At 49.8% G+C, this 15,019-nt stretch overlaps 28 non-coding genes across 28 annotated transcripts; 14 read left to right on the plus strand and 14 right to left on the minus strand.

Moving 5' to 3' along the window:
* Positions 1–183: 183 nt before the first annotated feature.
* Positions 184–256, minus strand: TRNAK-CUU (transfer RNA lysine (anticodon CUU)). Its single transcript has one exon. It is a non-coding gene; the product is annotated as a tRNA-Lys (tRNA).
* A 137-nt stretch (positions 257–393) lies between these two features.
* Positions 394–464, plus strand: TRNAG-GCC (transfer RNA glycine (anticodon GCC)). Its single transcript has one exon. It is a non-coding gene; the product is annotated as a tRNA-Gly (tRNA).
* A 244-nt stretch (positions 465–708) lies between these two features.
* Positions 709–781, minus strand: TRNAK-CUU (transfer RNA lysine (anticodon CUU)). Its single transcript has one exon. It is a non-coding gene; the product is annotated as a tRNA-Lys (tRNA).
* Positions 782–918: 137 nt separating this feature from the next.
* On the plus strand, positions 919–989 carry TRNAG-GCC (transfer RNA glycine (anticodon GCC)). Its single transcript has one exon. It is a non-coding gene; the product is annotated as a tRNA-Gly (tRNA).
* Positions 990–1,233: 244 nt separating this feature from the next.
* Positions 1,234–1,306, minus strand: TRNAK-CUU (transfer RNA lysine (anticodon CUU)). Its single transcript has one exon. It is a non-coding gene; the product is annotated as a tRNA-Lys (tRNA).
* A 137-nt stretch (positions 1,307–1,443) lies between these two features.
* Positions 1,444–1,514, plus strand: TRNAG-GCC (transfer RNA glycine (anticodon GCC)). The gene has a single exon. It is a non-coding gene; the product is annotated as a tRNA-Gly (tRNA).
* Positions 1,515–3,231: 1,717 nt separating this feature from the next.
* Positions 3,232–3,304, minus strand: TRNAK-CUU (transfer RNA lysine (anticodon CUU)). Its single transcript has one exon. It is a non-coding gene; the product is annotated as a tRNA-Lys (tRNA).
* Positions 3,305–3,441: 137 nt separating this feature from the next.
* TRNAG-GCC (transfer RNA glycine (anticodon GCC)) lies at positions 3,442–3,512 on the plus strand. Its single transcript has one exon. It is a non-coding gene; the product is annotated as a tRNA-Gly (tRNA).
* Positions 3,513–3,756: 244 nt separating this feature from the next.
* On the minus strand, positions 3,757–3,829 carry TRNAK-CUU (transfer RNA lysine (anticodon CUU)). Its single transcript has one exon. It is a non-coding gene; the product is annotated as a tRNA-Lys (tRNA).
* A 137-nt stretch (positions 3,830–3,966) lies between these two features.
* Positions 3,967–4,037, plus strand: TRNAG-GCC (transfer RNA glycine (anticodon GCC)). The gene has a single exon. It is a non-coding gene; the product is annotated as a tRNA-Gly (tRNA).
* Positions 4,038–4,281: 244 nt separating this feature from the next.
* On the minus strand, positions 4,282–4,354 carry TRNAK-CUU (transfer RNA lysine (anticodon CUU)). The gene has a single exon. It is a non-coding gene; the product is annotated as a tRNA-Lys (tRNA).
* Positions 4,355–4,491: 137 nt separating this feature from the next.
* Positions 4,492–4,562, plus strand: TRNAG-GCC (transfer RNA glycine (anticodon GCC)). Its single transcript has one exon. It is a non-coding gene; the product is annotated as a tRNA-Gly (tRNA).
* Positions 4,563–6,279: 1,717 nt separating this feature from the next.
* TRNAK-CUU (transfer RNA lysine (anticodon CUU)) lies at positions 6,280–6,352 on the minus strand. Its single transcript has one exon. It is a non-coding gene; the product is annotated as a tRNA-Lys (tRNA).
* Positions 6,353–6,489: 137 nt separating this feature from the next.
* Positions 6,490–6,560, plus strand: TRNAG-GCC (transfer RNA glycine (anticodon GCC)). Its single transcript has one exon. It is a non-coding gene; the product is annotated as a tRNA-Gly (tRNA).
* A 244-nt stretch (positions 6,561–6,804) lies between these two features.
* TRNAK-CUU (transfer RNA lysine (anticodon CUU)) lies at positions 6,805–6,877 on the minus strand. The gene has a single exon. It is a non-coding gene; the product is annotated as a tRNA-Lys (tRNA).
* Positions 6,878–7,014: 137 nt separating this feature from the next.
* TRNAG-GCC (transfer RNA glycine (anticodon GCC)) lies at positions 7,015–7,085 on the plus strand. Its single transcript has one exon. It is a non-coding gene; the product is annotated as a tRNA-Gly (tRNA).
* Positions 7,086–7,329: 244 nt separating this feature from the next.
* On the minus strand, positions 7,330–7,402 carry TRNAK-CUU (transfer RNA lysine (anticodon CUU)). Its single transcript has one exon. It is a non-coding gene; the product is annotated as a tRNA-Lys (tRNA).
* Positions 7,403–7,539: 137 nt separating this feature from the next.
* On the plus strand, positions 7,540–7,610 carry TRNAG-GCC (transfer RNA glycine (anticodon GCC)). Its single transcript has one exon. It is a non-coding gene; the product is annotated as a tRNA-Gly (tRNA).
* A 1,717-nt stretch (positions 7,611–9,327) lies between these two features.
* On the minus strand, positions 9,328–9,400 carry TRNAK-CUU (transfer RNA lysine (anticodon CUU)). Its single transcript has one exon. It is a non-coding gene; the product is annotated as a tRNA-Lys (tRNA).
* Positions 9,401–9,537: 137 nt separating this feature from the next.
* TRNAG-GCC (transfer RNA glycine (anticodon GCC)) lies at positions 9,538–9,608 on the plus strand. Its single transcript has one exon. It is a non-coding gene; the product is annotated as a tRNA-Gly (tRNA).
* A 454-nt stretch (positions 9,609–10,062) lies between these two features.
* On the plus strand, positions 10,063–10,133 carry TRNAG-GCC (transfer RNA glycine (anticodon GCC)). The gene has a single exon. It is a non-coding gene; the product is annotated as a tRNA-Gly (tRNA).
* Positions 10,134–11,850: 1,717 nt separating this feature from the next.
* TRNAK-CUU (transfer RNA lysine (anticodon CUU)) lies at positions 11,851–11,923 on the minus strand. Its single transcript has one exon. It is a non-coding gene; the product is annotated as a tRNA-Lys (tRNA).
* A 137-nt stretch (positions 11,924–12,060) lies between these two features.
* Positions 12,061–12,131, plus strand: TRNAG-GCC (transfer RNA glycine (anticodon GCC)). The gene has a single exon. It is a non-coding gene; the product is annotated as a tRNA-Gly (tRNA).
* A 244-nt stretch (positions 12,132–12,375) lies between these two features.
* Positions 12,376–12,448, minus strand: TRNAK-CUU (transfer RNA lysine (anticodon CUU)). Its single transcript has one exon. It is a non-coding gene; the product is annotated as a tRNA-Lys (tRNA).
* A 137-nt stretch (positions 12,449–12,585) lies between these two features.
* On the plus strand, positions 12,586–12,656 carry TRNAG-GCC (transfer RNA glycine (anticodon GCC)). The gene has a single exon. It is a non-coding gene; the product is annotated as a tRNA-Gly (tRNA).
* Positions 12,657–12,900: 244 nt separating this feature from the next.
* On the minus strand, positions 12,901–12,973 carry TRNAK-CUU (transfer RNA lysine (anticodon CUU)). Its single transcript has one exon. It is a non-coding gene; the product is annotated as a tRNA-Lys (tRNA).
* Positions 12,974–13,110: 137 nt separating this feature from the next.
* TRNAG-GCC (transfer RNA glycine (anticodon GCC)) lies at positions 13,111–13,181 on the plus strand. Its single transcript has one exon. It is a non-coding gene; the product is annotated as a tRNA-Gly (tRNA).
* Positions 13,182–14,898: 1,717 nt separating this feature from the next.
* Positions 14,899–14,971, minus strand: TRNAK-CUU (transfer RNA lysine (anticodon CUU)). The gene has a single exon. It is a non-coding gene; the product is annotated as a tRNA-Lys (tRNA).
* Positions 14,972–15,019: the final 48 nt, after the last annotated feature.

Genomic DNA, 15,019 nt, shown 5'->3' on the forward strand with positions numbered 1-15,019 from the left:
CAGACACTTTCAAAAACCACAGGGCTCACGCTGCTCTTCTTTGGCTCCCCATCCTTTTGGGCCTTCCCTTCATCATCCAGGACTAGGCAGTTTCTCATGTTTTGCAGCAGAAGGGGCATTTCACAAGGGGCCATCTGGGTTGACAGGAGTTAGCACAAGCAGTAAAAGGAGGCAATAAGAAACCGCCCAACGTGGGGCTCGAACCCACGACCCTGAGATTAAGAGTCTCATGCTCTACCGACTGAGCTAGCCGGGCTTCCGTCGACCACCGGCCCTGCGGAGCTGCACGCGGTCCAGTCGGCCGAAGGTGGCCATCAGACCCTGGGACTGGTGGACACCACAGAGAGAGACCCTGGGACTGGTGGACACCACAGAGAGAAAAGACACATCCAAGCATTGGTGGTTCAGTGGTAGAATTCTCGCCTGCCACGCGGGAGGCCCGGGTTCGATTCCCGGCCAATGCAAGCTAGTTCTTTTCCTTGTTTGTTGACATTCGCAGTGCACCTCGTTTCATCATTGACTCTGCAGACACTTTCAAAAACCACAGGGCTCACGCTGCTCTTCTTTGGCTCCCCATCCTTTTGGGCCTTCCCTTCATCATCCAGGACTAGGCAGTTTCTCATGTTTTGCAGCAGAAGGGGCATTTCACAAGGGGCCATCTGGGTTGACAGGAGTTAGCACAAGCAGTAAAAGGAGGCAATAAGAAACCGCCCAACGTGGGGCTCGAACCCACGACCCTGAGATTAAGAGTCTCATGCTCTACCGACTGAGCTAGCCGGGCTTCCGTCGACCACCGGCCCTGCGGAGCTGCACGCGGTCCAGTCGGCCGAAGGTGGCCATCAGACCCTGGGACTGGTGGACACCACAGAGAGAGACCCTGGGACTGGTGGACACCACAGAGAGAAAAGACACATCCAAGCATTGGTGGTTCAGTGGTAGAATTCTCGCCTGCCACGCGGGAGGCCCGGGTTCGATTCCCGGCCAATGCAAGCTAGTTCTTTTCCTTGTTTGTTGACATTCGCAGTGCACCTCGTTTCATCATTGACTCTGCAGACACTTTCAAAAACCACAGGGCTCACGCTGCTCTTCTTTGGCTCCCCATCCTTTTGGGCCTTCCCTTCATCATCCAGGACTAGGCAGTTTCTCATGTTTTGCAGCAGAAGGGGCATTTCACAAGGGGCCATCTGGGTTGACAGGAGTTAGCACAAGCAGTAAAAGGAGGCAATAAGAAACCGCCCAACGTGGGGCTCGAACCCACGACCCTGAGATTAAGAGTCTCATGCTCTACCGACTGAGCTAGCCGGGCTTCCGTCGACCACCGGCCCTGCGGAGCTGCACGCGGTCCAGTCGGCCGAAGGTGGCCATCAGACCCTGGGACTGGTGGACACCACAGAGAGAGACCCTGGGACTGGTGGACACCACAGAGAGAAAAGACACATCCAAGCATTGGTGGTTCAGTGGTAGAATTCTCGCCTGCCACGCGGGAGGCCCGGGTTCGATTCCCGGCCAATGCAAGCTAGTTCTTTTCCTTGTTTGTTGACATTCGCAGTGCACCTCTGTCACGATTCCCCTGACCGCTGTCAACACTGGGTCAGGATTCCCACCGTGACCGTCACCCCTACGTCACGGATTGAGGTGACTTCAGGCCAACAGACGGCTATCACATGTGTAGGGGGGCTTATCTTAGTTATCCCTCCACTCCACGATGTGATAAAAAACCACACACAAGGCTATTGGCCTCTTGCTTACAGCAGGGGCTTATTCTAGGTATCCCACTGCTTTCAATATACCACAAACTGCAGGGATTTATGTATATCCCGCTTACAGTTCCACTTAACACTTGCAGCTCTCTGGCGCCCCCTTACTTTCAGGTCAGATTAGGTACTGCACCCTGGGTAATTAGTCGCCAGGAAGGCTGCCTGCTATGTACTGGCTATTGGGCACGCTGCAGCGACGCGGTAAACTACTCCCACTCAGGCAGGAACAATAATTATCAAACCCGCAGTTGCTTCAGCATAATCCAACAGTCAGCGCACTTTCGCTGCCACCAGCTTCGATTAAACGGGTCCGAAGCTAACCCAACACAACAGTAACAGTAGCGTTTTCCCTTCAGAAGACTTAGGGTACGGTTTTTAGAGCATGGAGAAGAACTAACATATAATAGTATATCCCATTAAAAATTAGGCATTGCGTTATCAAAAATATTTTATAAAAAAGTTACAAATGAGACAATTGCAAATATGTACATGGGTAATTATAACATAAAGGGAATAAAAGAGAACAGATAACACTCACATGTTAAAAGCATGACAAGCATCCAGGCTAGTGGAGTTTTTCCATATGTCCCAGCTCATTTGGACGTGCTGCTGGCTTCAGGAGACAAGCAGTCAGGAAGAGATCTAGCAGAGAGACTCAGCTGGGCAGCCTGCGACAACTTAATACCTTCCGGCTTTGACATCACAGAAGGGCTGGCTTATCCAGACCCTCCTCTCTCTACATTCTGCCTAAACTTTAAACTATTCTTTCTAATTTCTATAACTTCACTACAAAACACGCCATAGTTCTACCAAACTCATCATTCATCTCAGATTAACGTGGGCATTCTAATGAGATCAAATATGTCCTATCTGGGATACATATTTCCAGAGAAATCCCTACTTCTTTACCAGATGGAGTTAGAAGCTCGTGTTTCGCGGGTTGTGTAGATACACCGAGTGAGAATAAAAATATATATTTTCGTATTTCTAGCTTAAATCGTTGCCTAATATCTAACAAAAACTAAACAAAGAATCTTTCATGAATTTTTGGAGCTATTTTTCCAGTTCTGACTGGTGAAGGTGGGAGGGGTGAGGGACTTTCCTCTGAGCCTGGAATTTACGACCCAAGGCAATAAAACCCCCTTCTAGCATACAGTCTGTAGCCCAGAGAGAAACAAGTAGAGTCAGCTAGGGAAGGGGGGGTTTAGCCCACCTTATGAGCTGAAGAGCAACTAAACTTATATGATATTTCATACCATATCGTGACAACCTCGTTTCATCATTGACTCTGCAGACACTTTCAAAAACCACAGGGCTCACGCTGCTCTTCTTTGGCTCCCCATCCTTTTGGGCCTTCCCTTCATCATCCAGGACTAGGCAATTTCTCATGTTTTGCAGCAGAAGGGGCATTTCACAAGGGGCCATCTGGGTTGACAGGAGTTAGCACAAGCAGTAAAAGGAGGCAATAAGAAACCGCCCAACGTGGGGCTCGAACCCACGACCCTGAGATTAAGAGTCTCATGCTCTACCGACTGAGCTAGCCGGGCTTCCGTCGACCACCGGCCCTGCGGAGCTGCACGCGGTCCAGTCGGCCGAAGGTGGCCATCAGACCCTGGGACTGGTGGACACCACAGAGAGAGACCCTGGGACTGGTGGACACCACAGAGAGAAAAGTCACATCCAAGCATTGGTGGTTCAGTGGTAGAATTCTCGCCTGCCACGCGGGAGGCCCGGGTTCGATTCCCGGCCAATGCAAGCTAGTTCTTTTCCTTGTTTGTTGACATTCGCAGTGCACCTCGTTTCATCATTGACTCTGCAGACACTTTCAAAAACCACAGGGCTCACGCTGCTCTTCTTTGGCTCCCCATCCTTTTGGGCCTTCCCTTCATCATCCAGGACTAGGCAGTTTCTCATGTTTTGCAGCAGAAGGGGCATTTCACAAGGGGCCATCTGGGTTGACAGGAGTTAGCACAAGCAGTAAAAGGAGGCAATAAGAAACCGCCCAACGTGGGGCTCGAACCCACGACCCTGAGATTAAGAGTCTCATGCTCTACCGACTGAGCTAGCCGGGCTTCCGTCGACCACCGGCCCTGCGGAGCTGCACGCGGTCCAGTCGGCCGAAGGTGGCCATCAGACCCTGGGACTGGTGGACACCACAGAGAGAGACCCTGGGACTGGTGGACACCACAGAGAGAAAAGACACATCCAAGCATTGGTGGTTCAGTGGTAGAATTCTCGCCTGCCACGCGGGAGGCCCGGGTTCGATTCCCGGCCAATGCAAGCTAGTTCTTTTCCTTGTTTGTTGACATTCGCAGTGCACCTCGTTTCATCATTGACTCTGCAGACACTTTCAAAAACCACAGGGCTCACGCTGCTCTTCTTTGGCTCCCCATCCTTTTGGGCCTTCCCTTCATCATCCAGGACTAGGCAGTTTCTCATGTTTTGCAGCAGAAGGGGCATTTCACAAGGGGCCATCTGGGTTGACAGGAGTTAGCACAAGCAGTAAAAGGAGGCAATAAGAAACCGCCCAACGTGGGGCTCGAACCCACGACCCTGAGATTAAGAGTCTCATGCTCTACCGACTGAGCTAGCCGGGCTTCCGTCGACCACCGGCCTTGCGGAGCTGCACGCGGTCCAGTCGGCCGAAGGTGGCCATCAGACCCTGGGACTGGTGGACACCACAGAGAGAGACCCTGGGACTGGTGGACACCACAGAGAGAAAAGACACATCCAAGCATTGGTGGTTCAGTGGTAGAATTCTCGCCTGCCACGCGGGAGGCCCGGGTTCGATTCCCGGCCAATGCAAGCTAGTTCTTTTCCTTGTTTGTTGACATTCGCAGTGCACCTCTGTCACGATTCCCCTGACCGCTGTCAACACTGGGTCAGGATTCCCACCGTGACCGTCACCCCTACGTCACGGATTGAGGTGACTTCAGGCCAACAGACGGCTATCACATGTGTAGGGGGGCTTATCTTAGTTATCCCTCCACTCCACGATGTGATAAAAAACCACACACAAGGCTATTGGCCTCTTGCTTACAGCAGGGGCTTATTCTAGGTATCCCACTGCTTTCAATATACCACAAACTGCAGGGATTTATGTATATCCCGCTTACAGTTCCACTTAACACTTGCAGCTCTCTGGCGCCCCCTTACTTTCAGGTCAGATTAGGTACTGCACCCTGGGTAATTAGTCGCCAGGAAGGCTGCCTGCTATGTACTGGCTATTGGGCACGCTGCAGCGACGCGGTAAACTACTCCCACTCAGGCAGGAACAATAATTATCAAACCCGCAGTTGCTTCAGCATAATCCAACAGTCAGCGCACTTTCGCTGCCACCAGCTTCGATTAAACGGGTCCGAAGCTAACCCAACACAACAGTAACAGTAGCGTTTTCCCTTCAGAAGACTTAGGGTACGGTTTTTAGAGCATGGAGAAGAACTAACATATAATAGTATATCCCATTAAAAATTAGGCAGTGCGTTATCAAAAATATTTTATAAAAAAGTTACAAATGAGACAATTGCAAATATGTACATGGGTAATTATAACATAAAGGGAATAAAAGAGAACAGATAACACTCACATGTTAAAAGCATGACAAGCATCCAGGCTAGTGGAGTTTTTCCATATGTCCCAGCTCATTTGGACGTGCTGCTGGCTTCAGGAGACAAGCAGTCAGGAAGAGATCTAGCAGAGAGACTCAGCTGGGCAGCCTGCGACAACTTAATACCTTCCGGCTTTGACATCACAGAAGGGCTGGCTTATCCAGACCCTCCTCTCTCTACATTCTGCCTAAACTTTAAACTATTCTTTCTAATTTCTATAACTTCACTACAAAACACGCCATAGTTCTACCAAACTCATCATTCATCTCAGATTAACGTGGGCATTCTAATGAGATCAAATATGTCCTATCTGGGATACATATTTCCAGAGAAATCCCTACTTCTTTACCAGATGGAGTTAGAAGCTCGTGTTTCGCGGGTTGTGTAGATACACCGAGTGAGAATAAAAATATATATTTTCGTATTTCTAGCTTAAATCGTTGCCTAATATCTAACAAAAACTAAACAAAGAATCTTTCATGAATTTTTGGAGCCATTTTTCCAGTTCTGACTGGAGAAGGTGGGAGGGGTGAGGGACTTTCCTCTGAGCCTGGAATTTACGACCCAAGGCAATAAAACCCCCTTCTAGCATACAGTCTGTAGCCCAGAGAGAAACAAGTAGAGTCAGCTAGGGAAGGGGGGGTTTAGCCCACCTTATGAGCTGAAGAGCAACTAAACTTATATGATATTTCATACCATATCGTGACAACCTCGTTTCATCATTGACTCTGCAGACATTTTCAAAAACCACAGGGCTCACGCTGCTCTTCTTTGGCTCCCCATCCTTTTGGGCCTTCCCTTCATCATCCAAGACTAGGCAGTTTCTCATGTTTTGCAGCAGAAGGGGCATTTCACAAGGGGCCATCTGGGTTGACAGGAGTTAGCACAAGCAGTAAAAGGAGGCAATAAGAAACCGCCCAACGTGGGGCTCGAACCCACGACCCTGAGATTAAGAGTCTCATGCTCTACCGACTGAGCTAGCCGGGCTTCCGTCGACCACCGGCCCTGCGGAGCTGCACGCGGTCCAGTCGGCCGAAGGTGGCCATCAGACCCTGGGACTGGTGGACACCACAGAGAGAGACCCTGGGACTGGTGGACACCACAGAGAGAAAAGACACATCCAAGCATTGGTGGTTCAGTGGTAGAATTCTCGCCTGCCACGCGGGAGGCCCGGGTTCGATTCCCGGCCAATGCAAGCTAGTTCTTTTCCTTGTTTGTTGACATTCGCAGTGCACCTCGTTTCATCATTGACTCTGCAGACACTTTCAAAAACCACAGGGCTCACGCTGCTCTTCTTTGGCTCCCCATCCTTTTGGGCCTTCCCTTCATCATCCAGGACTAGGCAGTTTCTCATGTTTTGCAGCAGAAGGGGCATTTCACAAGGGGCCATCTGGGTTGACAGGAGTTAGCACAAGCAGTAAAAGGAGGCAATAAGAAACCGCCCAACGTGGGGCTCGAACCCACGACCCTGAGATTAAGAGTCTCATGCTCTACCGACTGAGCTAGCCGGGCTTCCGTCGATCACCGGCCCTGCGGAGCTGCACGCGGTCCAGTCGGCCGAAGGTGGCCATCAGACCCTGGGACTGGTGGACACCACAGAGAGAGACCCTGGGACTGGTGGACACCACAGAGAGAAAAGACACATCCAAGCATTGGTGGTTCAGTGGTAGAATTCTCGCCTGCCACGCGGGAGGCCCGGGTTCGATTCCCGGCCAATGCAAGCTAGTTCTTTTCCTTGTTTGTTGACATTCGCAGTGCACCTCGTTTCATCATTGACTCTGCAGACACTTTCAAAAACCACAGGGCTCACGCTGCTCTTCTTTGGCTCCCCATCCTTTTGGGCCTTCCCTTCATCATCCAGGACTAGGCAGTTTCTCATGTTTTGCAGCAGAAGGGGCATTTCACAAGGGGCCATCTGGGTTGACAGGAGTTAGCACAAGCAGTAAAAGGAGGCAATAAGAAACCGCCCAACGTGGGGCTCGAACCCACGACCCTGAGATTAAGAGTCTCATGCTCTACCGACTGAGCTAGCCGGGCTTCCGTCGACCACCGGCCCTGCGGAGCTGCACGCGGTCCAGTCGGCCGAAGGTGGCCATCAGACCCTGGGACTGGTGGACACCACAGAGAGAGACCCTGGGACTGGTGGACACCACAGAGAGAAAAGACACATCCAAGCATTGGTGGTTCAGTGGTAGAATTCTCGCCTGCCACGCGGGAGGCCCGGGTTCGATTCCCGGCCAATGCAAGCTAGTTCTTTTCCTTGTTTGTTGACATTCGCAGTGCACCTCTGTCACGATTTCCCTGACCGCTGTCAACACTGGGTCAGGATTCCCACCGTGACCGTCACCCCTACGTCACGGATTGAGGTGACTTCAGGCCAACAGACGGCTATCACATGTGTAGGGGGGCTTATCTTAGTTATCCCTCCACTCCACGATGTGATAAAAAACCACACACAAGGCTATTGGCCTCTTGCTTACAGCAGGGGCTTATTCTAGGTATCCCACTGCTTTCAATATACCACAAACTGCAGGGATTTATGTATATCCCGCTTACAGTTCCACTTAACACTTGCAGCTCTCTGGCGCCCCCTTACTTTCAGGTCAGATTAGGTACTGCACCCTGGGTAATTAGTCGCCAGGAAGGCTGCCTGCTATGTACTGGCTATTGGGCACGCTGCAGCGACGCGGTAAACTACTCCCACTCAGGCAGGAACAATAATTATCAAACCCGCAGTTGCTTCAGCATAATCCAACAGTCAGCGCACTTTCGCTGCCACCAGCTTCGATTAAACGGGTCCGAAGCTAACCCAACACAACAGTAACAGTAGCGTTTTCCCTTCAGAAGACTTAGGGTACGGTTTTTAGAGCATGGAGAAGAACTAACATATAATAGTATATCCCATTAAAAATTAGGCAGTGCGTTATCAAAAATATTTTATAAAAAAGTTACAAATGAGACAATTGCAAATATGTACATGGGTAATTATAACATAAAGGGAATAAAAGAGAACAGATAACACTCACATGTTAAAAGCATGACAAGCATCCAGGCTAGTGGAGTTTTTCCATATGTCCCAGCTCATTTGGACGTGCTGCTGGCTTCAGGAGACAAGCAGTCAGGAAGAGATCTAGCAGAGAGACTCAGCTGGGCAGCCTGCGACAACTTAATACCTTCCGGCTTTGACATCACAGAAGGGCTGGCTTATCCAGACCCTCCTCTCTCTACATTCTGCCTAAACTTTAAACTATTCTTTCTAATTTCTATAACTTCACTACAAAACACGCCATAGTTCTACCAAACTCATCATTCATCTCAGATTAACGTGGGCATTCTAATGAGATCAAATATGTCCTATCTGGGATACATATTTCCAGAGAAATCCCTACTTCTTTACCAGATGGAGTTAGAAGCTCGTGTTTCGCGGGTTGTGTAGATACACCGAGTGAGAATAAAAATATATATTTTCGTATTTCTAGCTTAAATCGTTGCCTAATATCTAACAAAAACTAAACAAAGAATCTTTCATGAATTTTTGGAGCCATTTTTCCAGTTCTGACTGGAGAAGGTGGGAGGGGTGAGGGACTTTCCTCTGAGCCTGGAATTTACGACCCAAGGCAATAAAACCCCCTTCTAGCATACAGTCTGTAGCCCAGAGAGAAACAAGTAGAGTCAGCTAGGGAAGGGGGGGTTTAGCCCACCTTATGAGCTGAAGAGCAACTAAACTTATATGATATTTCATACCATATCGTGACAACCTCGTTTCATCATTGACTCTGCAGACATTTTCAAAAACCACAGGGCTCACGCTGCTCTTCTTTGGCTCCCCATCCTTTTGGGCCTTCCCTTCATCATCCAGGACTAGGCAGTTTCTCATGTTTTGCAGCAGAAGGGGCATTTCACAAGGGGCCATCTGGGTTGACAGGAGTTAGCACAAGCAGTAAAAGGAGGCAATAAGAAACCGCCCAACGTGGGGCTCGAACCCACGACCCTGAGATTAAGAGTCTCATGCTCTACCGACTGAGCTAGCCGGGCTTCCGTCGACCACCGGCCCTGCGGAGCTGCACGCGGTCCAGTCGGCCGAAGGTGGCCATCAGACCCTGGGACTGGTGGACACCACAGAGAGAGACCCTGGGACTGGTGGACACCACAGAGAGAAAAGACACATCCAAGCATTGGTGGTTCAGTGGTAGAATTCTCGCCTGCCACGCGGGAGGCCCGGGTTCGATTCCCGGCCAATGCAAGCTAGTTCTTTTCCTTGTTTGTTGACATTCGCAGTGCACCTCGTTTCATCATTGACTCTGCAGACACTTTCAAAAACCACAGGGCTCACGCTGCTCTTCTTTGGCTCCCCATCCTTTTGGGCCTTCCCTTCATCATCCAGGACTAGGCAGTTTCTCATGTTTTGCAGCAGAAGGGGCATTTCACAAGGGGCCATCTGGGTTGACAGGAGTTAGCACAAGCAGTAAAAGGAGGCAATAAGAAACCGCCCAACGTGGGGCTCGAACCCACGACCCTGAGATTAAGAGTCTCATGCTCTACCGACTGAGATAGCCGGGCTTCCGTCGATCACCGGCCCTGCGGAGCTGCACGCGGTCCAGTCGGCCGAAGGTGGCCATCAGACCCTGGGACTGGTGGACACCACAGAGAGAGACCCTGGGACTGGTGGACACCACAGAGAGAAAAGACACATCCAAGCATTGGTGGTTCAGTGGTAGAATTCTCGCCTGCCACGCGGGAGGCCCGGGTTCGATTCCCGGCCAATGCAAGCTAGTTCTTTTCCTTGTTTGTTGACATTCGCAGTGCACCTCTGTCACGATTCCCCTGACCGCTGTCAACACTGGGTCAGGATTCCCACCGTGACCGTCACCCCTACGTCACGGATTGAGGTGACTTCAGGCCAACAGACGGCTATCACATGTGTAGGGGGGCTTATCTTAGTTATCCCTCCACTCCACGATGTGATAAAAAACCACACACAAGGCTATTGGCCTCTTGCTTACAGCAGGGGTTTATTCTAGGTATCCCACTGCTTTCAATATACCACAAACTGCAGGGATTTATGTATATCCCGCTTACAGTTCCACTTAACACTTGCAGCTCTCTGGCGCCCCCTTACTTTCAGGTCAGATTAGGTACTGCACCCTGGGTAATTAGTCGCCAGGAAGGCTGCCTGCTATGTACTGGCTATTGGGCACGCTGCAGCGACGCGGTAAACTACTCCCACTCAGGCAGGAACAATAATTATCAAACCCGCAGTTGCTTCAGCATAATCCAACAGTCAGCGCACTTTTGCTGCCACCAGCTTCGATTAAACGGGTCCGAAGCTAACCCAACACAACAGTAACAGTAGCGTTTTCCCTTCAGAAGACTTAGGGTACGGTTTTTAGAGCATGGAGAAGAACTAACATATAATAGTATATCCCATTAAAAATTAGGCAGTGCGTTATCAAAAATATTTTATAAAAAAGTTACAAATGAGACAATTGCAAATATGTACATGGGTAATTATAACATAAAGGGAATAAAAGAGAACAGATAACACTCACATGTTAAAAGCATGACAAGCATCCAGGCTAGTGGAGTTTTTCCATATGTCCCAGCTCATTTGGACGTGCTGCTGGCTTCAGGAGACAAGCAGTCAGGAAGAGATCTAGCAGAGAGACTCAGCTGGGCAGCCTGCGACAACTTAATACCTTCCGGCTTTGACATCACAGAAGGGCTGGCTTATCCAGACCCTCCTCTCTCTACATTCTGCCTAAACTTTAAACTATTCTTTCTAATTTCTATAACTTCACTACAAAACACGCCATAGTTCTACCAAACTCATCATTCATCTCAGATTAACGTGGGCATTCTAATGAGATCAAATATGTCCTATCTGGGATACATATTTCCAGAGAAATCCCTACTTCTTTACCAGATGGAGTTAGAAGCTCGTGTTTCGCGGGTTGTGTAGATACACCGAGTGAGAATAAAAATATATATTTTCGCATTTCTAGCTTAAATCGTTGCCTAATATCTAACAAAAACTAAACAAAGAATCTTTCATGAATTTTTGGAGCCATTTTTCCAGTTCTGACTGGTGAAGGTGGGAGGGGTGAGGGACTTTCCTCTGAGCCTGGAATTTACGACCCAAGGCAATAAAACCCCCTTCTAGCATACAGTCTGTAGCCCAGAGAGAAACAAGTAGAGTCAGCTAGGGAAGGGGGGGTTTAGCCCACCTTATGAGCTGAAGAGCAACTAAACTTATATGATATTTCATACCATATCGTGACAACCTCGTTTCATCATTGACTCTGCAGACACTTTCAAAAACCACAGGGCTCACGCTGCTCTTCTTTGGCTCCCCATCCTTTTGGGCCTTCCCTTCATCATCCAGGACTAGGCAGTTTCTCATGTTTTGCAGCAGAAGGGGCATTTCACAAGGGGCCATCTGGGTTGACAGGAGTTAGCACAAGCAGTAAAAGGAGGCAATAAGAAACCGCCCAACGTGGGGCTCGAACCCACGACCCTGAGATTAAGAGTCTCATGCTCTACCGACTGAGCTAGCCGGGCTTCCGTCGACCACCGGCCCTGCGGAGCTGCACGCGGTCCAGTCGGCCGAAGGTGGCCATCAGACCCTGGGACTGGTGGACACCACAGAGAGAGACCCTGGGACTGGTGGACACCACAGAGAGAAAAGACACATCCAAGCATTGGTGGTTCAGTGGTAGAATTCTCGCCTGCCACGCGGGAGGCCCGGGTTCGATTCCCGGCCAATGCAAGCTAGTTCTTTTCCTTGTTTGTTGACATTCGCAGTGCACCTCGTTTCATCATTGACTCTGCAGACACTTTCAAAAACCACAGGGCTCACGCTGCTCTTCTTTGGCTCCCCATCCTTTTGGGCCTTCCCTTCATCATCCAGGACTAGGCAGTTTCTCATGTTTTGCAGCAGAAGGGGCATTTCACAAGGGGCCATCTGGGTTGACAGGAGTTAGCACAAGCAGTAAAAGGAGGCAATAAGAAACCGCCCAACGTGGGGCTCGAACCCACGACCCTGAGATTAAGAGTCTCATGCTCTACCGACTGAGCTAGCCGGGCTTCCGTCGATCACCGGCCCTGCGGAGCTGCACGCGGTCCAGTCGGCCGAAGGTGGCCATCAGACCCTGGGACTGGTGGACACCACAGAGAGAGACCCTGGGACTGGTGGACACCACAGAGAGAAAAGACACATCCAAGCATTGGTGGTTCAGTGGTAGAATTCTCGCCTGCCACGCGGGAGGCCCGGGTTCGATTCCCGGCCAATGCAAGCTAGTTCTTTTCCTTGTTTGTTGACATTCGCAGTGCACCTCGTTTCATCATTGACTCTGCAGACACTTTCAAAAACCACAGGGCTCACGCTGCTCTTCTTTGGCTCCCCATCCTTTTGGGCCTTCCCTTCATCATCCAGGACTAGGCAGTTTCTCATGTTTTGCAGCAGAAGGGGCATTTCACAAGGGGCCATCTGGGTTGACAGGAGTTAGCACAAGCAGTAAAAGGAGGCAATAAGAAACCGCCCAACGTGGGGCTCGAACCCACGACCCTGAGATTAAGAGTCTCATGCTCTACCGACTGAGCTAGCCGGGCTTCCGTCGACCACCGGCCCTGCGGAGCTGCACGCGGTCCAGTCGGCCGAAGGTGGCCATCAGACCCTGGGACTGGTGGACACCACAGAGAGAGACCCTGGGACTGGTGGACACCACAGAGAGAAAAGACACATCCAAGCATTGGTGGTTCAGTGGTAGAATTCTCGCCTGCCACGCGGGAGGCCCGGGTTCGATTCCCGGCCAATGCAAGCTAGTTCTTTTCCTTGTTTGTTGACATTCGCAGTGCACCTCTGTCACGATTTCCCTGACCGCTGTCAACACTGGGTCAGGATTCCCACCGTGACCGTCACCCCTACGTCACGGATTGAGGTGACTTCAGGCCAACAGACGGCTATCACATGTGTAGGGGGGCTTATCTTAGTTATCCCTCCACTCCACGATGTGATAAAAAACCACACACAAGGCTATTGGCCTCTTGCTTACAGCAGGGGCTTATTCTAGGTATCCCACTGCTTTCAATATACCACAAACTGCAGGGATTTATGTATATCCCGCTTACAGTTCCACTTAACACTTGCAGCTCTCTGGCGCCCCCTTACTTTCAGGTCAGATTAGGTACTGCACCCTGGGTAATTAGTCGCCAGGAAGGCTGCCTGCTATGTACTGGCTGTTGGGCACGCTGCAGCGACGCGGTAAACTACTCCCACTCAGGCAGGAACAATAATTATCAAACCCGCAGTTGCTTCAGCATAATCCAACAGTCAGCGCACTTTCGCTGCCACCAGCTTCGATTAAACGGGTCCGAAGCTAACCCAACACAACAGTAACAGTAGCGTTTTCCCTTCAGAAGACTTAGGGTACGGTTTTTAGAGCATGGAGAAGAACTAACATATAATAGTATATCCCATTAAAAATTAGGCAGTGCGTTATCAAAAATATTTTATAAAAAAGTTACAAATGAGACAATTGCAAATATGTACATGGGTAATTATAACATAAAGGGAATAAAAGAGAACAGATAACACTCACATGTTAAAAGCATGACAAGCATCCAGGCTAGTGGAGTTTTTCCATATGTCCCAGCTCATTTGGACGTGCTGCTGGCTTCAGGAGACAAGCAGTCAGGAAGAGATCTAGCAGAGAGACTCAGCTGGGCAGCCTGCGACAACTTAATACCTTCCGGCTTTGACATCACAGAAGGGCTGGCTTATCCAGACCCTCCTCTCTCTACATTCTGCCTAAACTTTAAACTATTCTTTCTAATTTCTATAACTTCACTACAAAACACGCCATAGTTCTACCAAACTCATCATTCATCTCAGATTAACGTGGGCATTCTAATGAGATCAAATATGTCCTATCTGGGATACATATTTCCAGAGAAATCCCTACTTCTTTACCAGATGGAGTTAGAAGCTCGTGTTTCGCGGGTTGTGTAGATACACCGAGTGAGAATAAAAATATATATTTTCGTATTTCTAGCTTAAATCGTTGCCTAATATCTAACAAAAACTAAACAAAGAATCTTTCATGAATTTTTGGAGCCATTTTTCCAGTTCTGACTGGTGAAGGTGGGAGGGGTGAGGGACTTTCCTCTGAGCCTGGAATTTACGACCCAAGGCAATAAAACCCCCTTCTAGCATACAGTCTGTAGCCCAGAGAGAAACAAGTAGAGTCAGCTAGGGAAGGGGGGGTTTAGCCCACCTTATGAGCTGAAGAGCAACTAAACTTATATGATATTTCATACCATATCGTGACAACCTCGTTTCATCATTGACTCTGCAGACACTTTCAAAAACCACAGGGCTCACGCTGCTCTTCTTTGGCTCCCCATCCTTTTGGGCCTTCCCTTCATCATCCAGGACTAGGCAGTTTCTCATGTTTTGCAGCAGAAGGGGCATTTCACAAGGGGCCATCTGGGTTGACAGGAGTTAGCACAAGCAGTAAAAGGAGGCAATAAGAAACCGCCCAACGTGGGGCTCGAACCCACGACCCTGAGATTAAGAGTCTCATGCTCTACCGACTGAGCTAGCCGGGCTTCCGTCGACCACCGGCCCTGCGGAGCTGCACGCGGTCCAGTCGGCCG

The sequence above is a fragment of the Ranitomeya imitator genome, chromosome 2 (genome assembly GCF_032444005.1).
Source record: "Ranitomeya imitator isolate aRanImi1 chromosome 2, aRanImi1.pri, whole genome shotgun sequence".
NCBI classification, from domain to species: domain Eukaryota; kingdom Metazoa; phylum Chordata; class Amphibia; order Anura; family Dendrobatidae; genus Ranitomeya; species Ranitomeya imitator.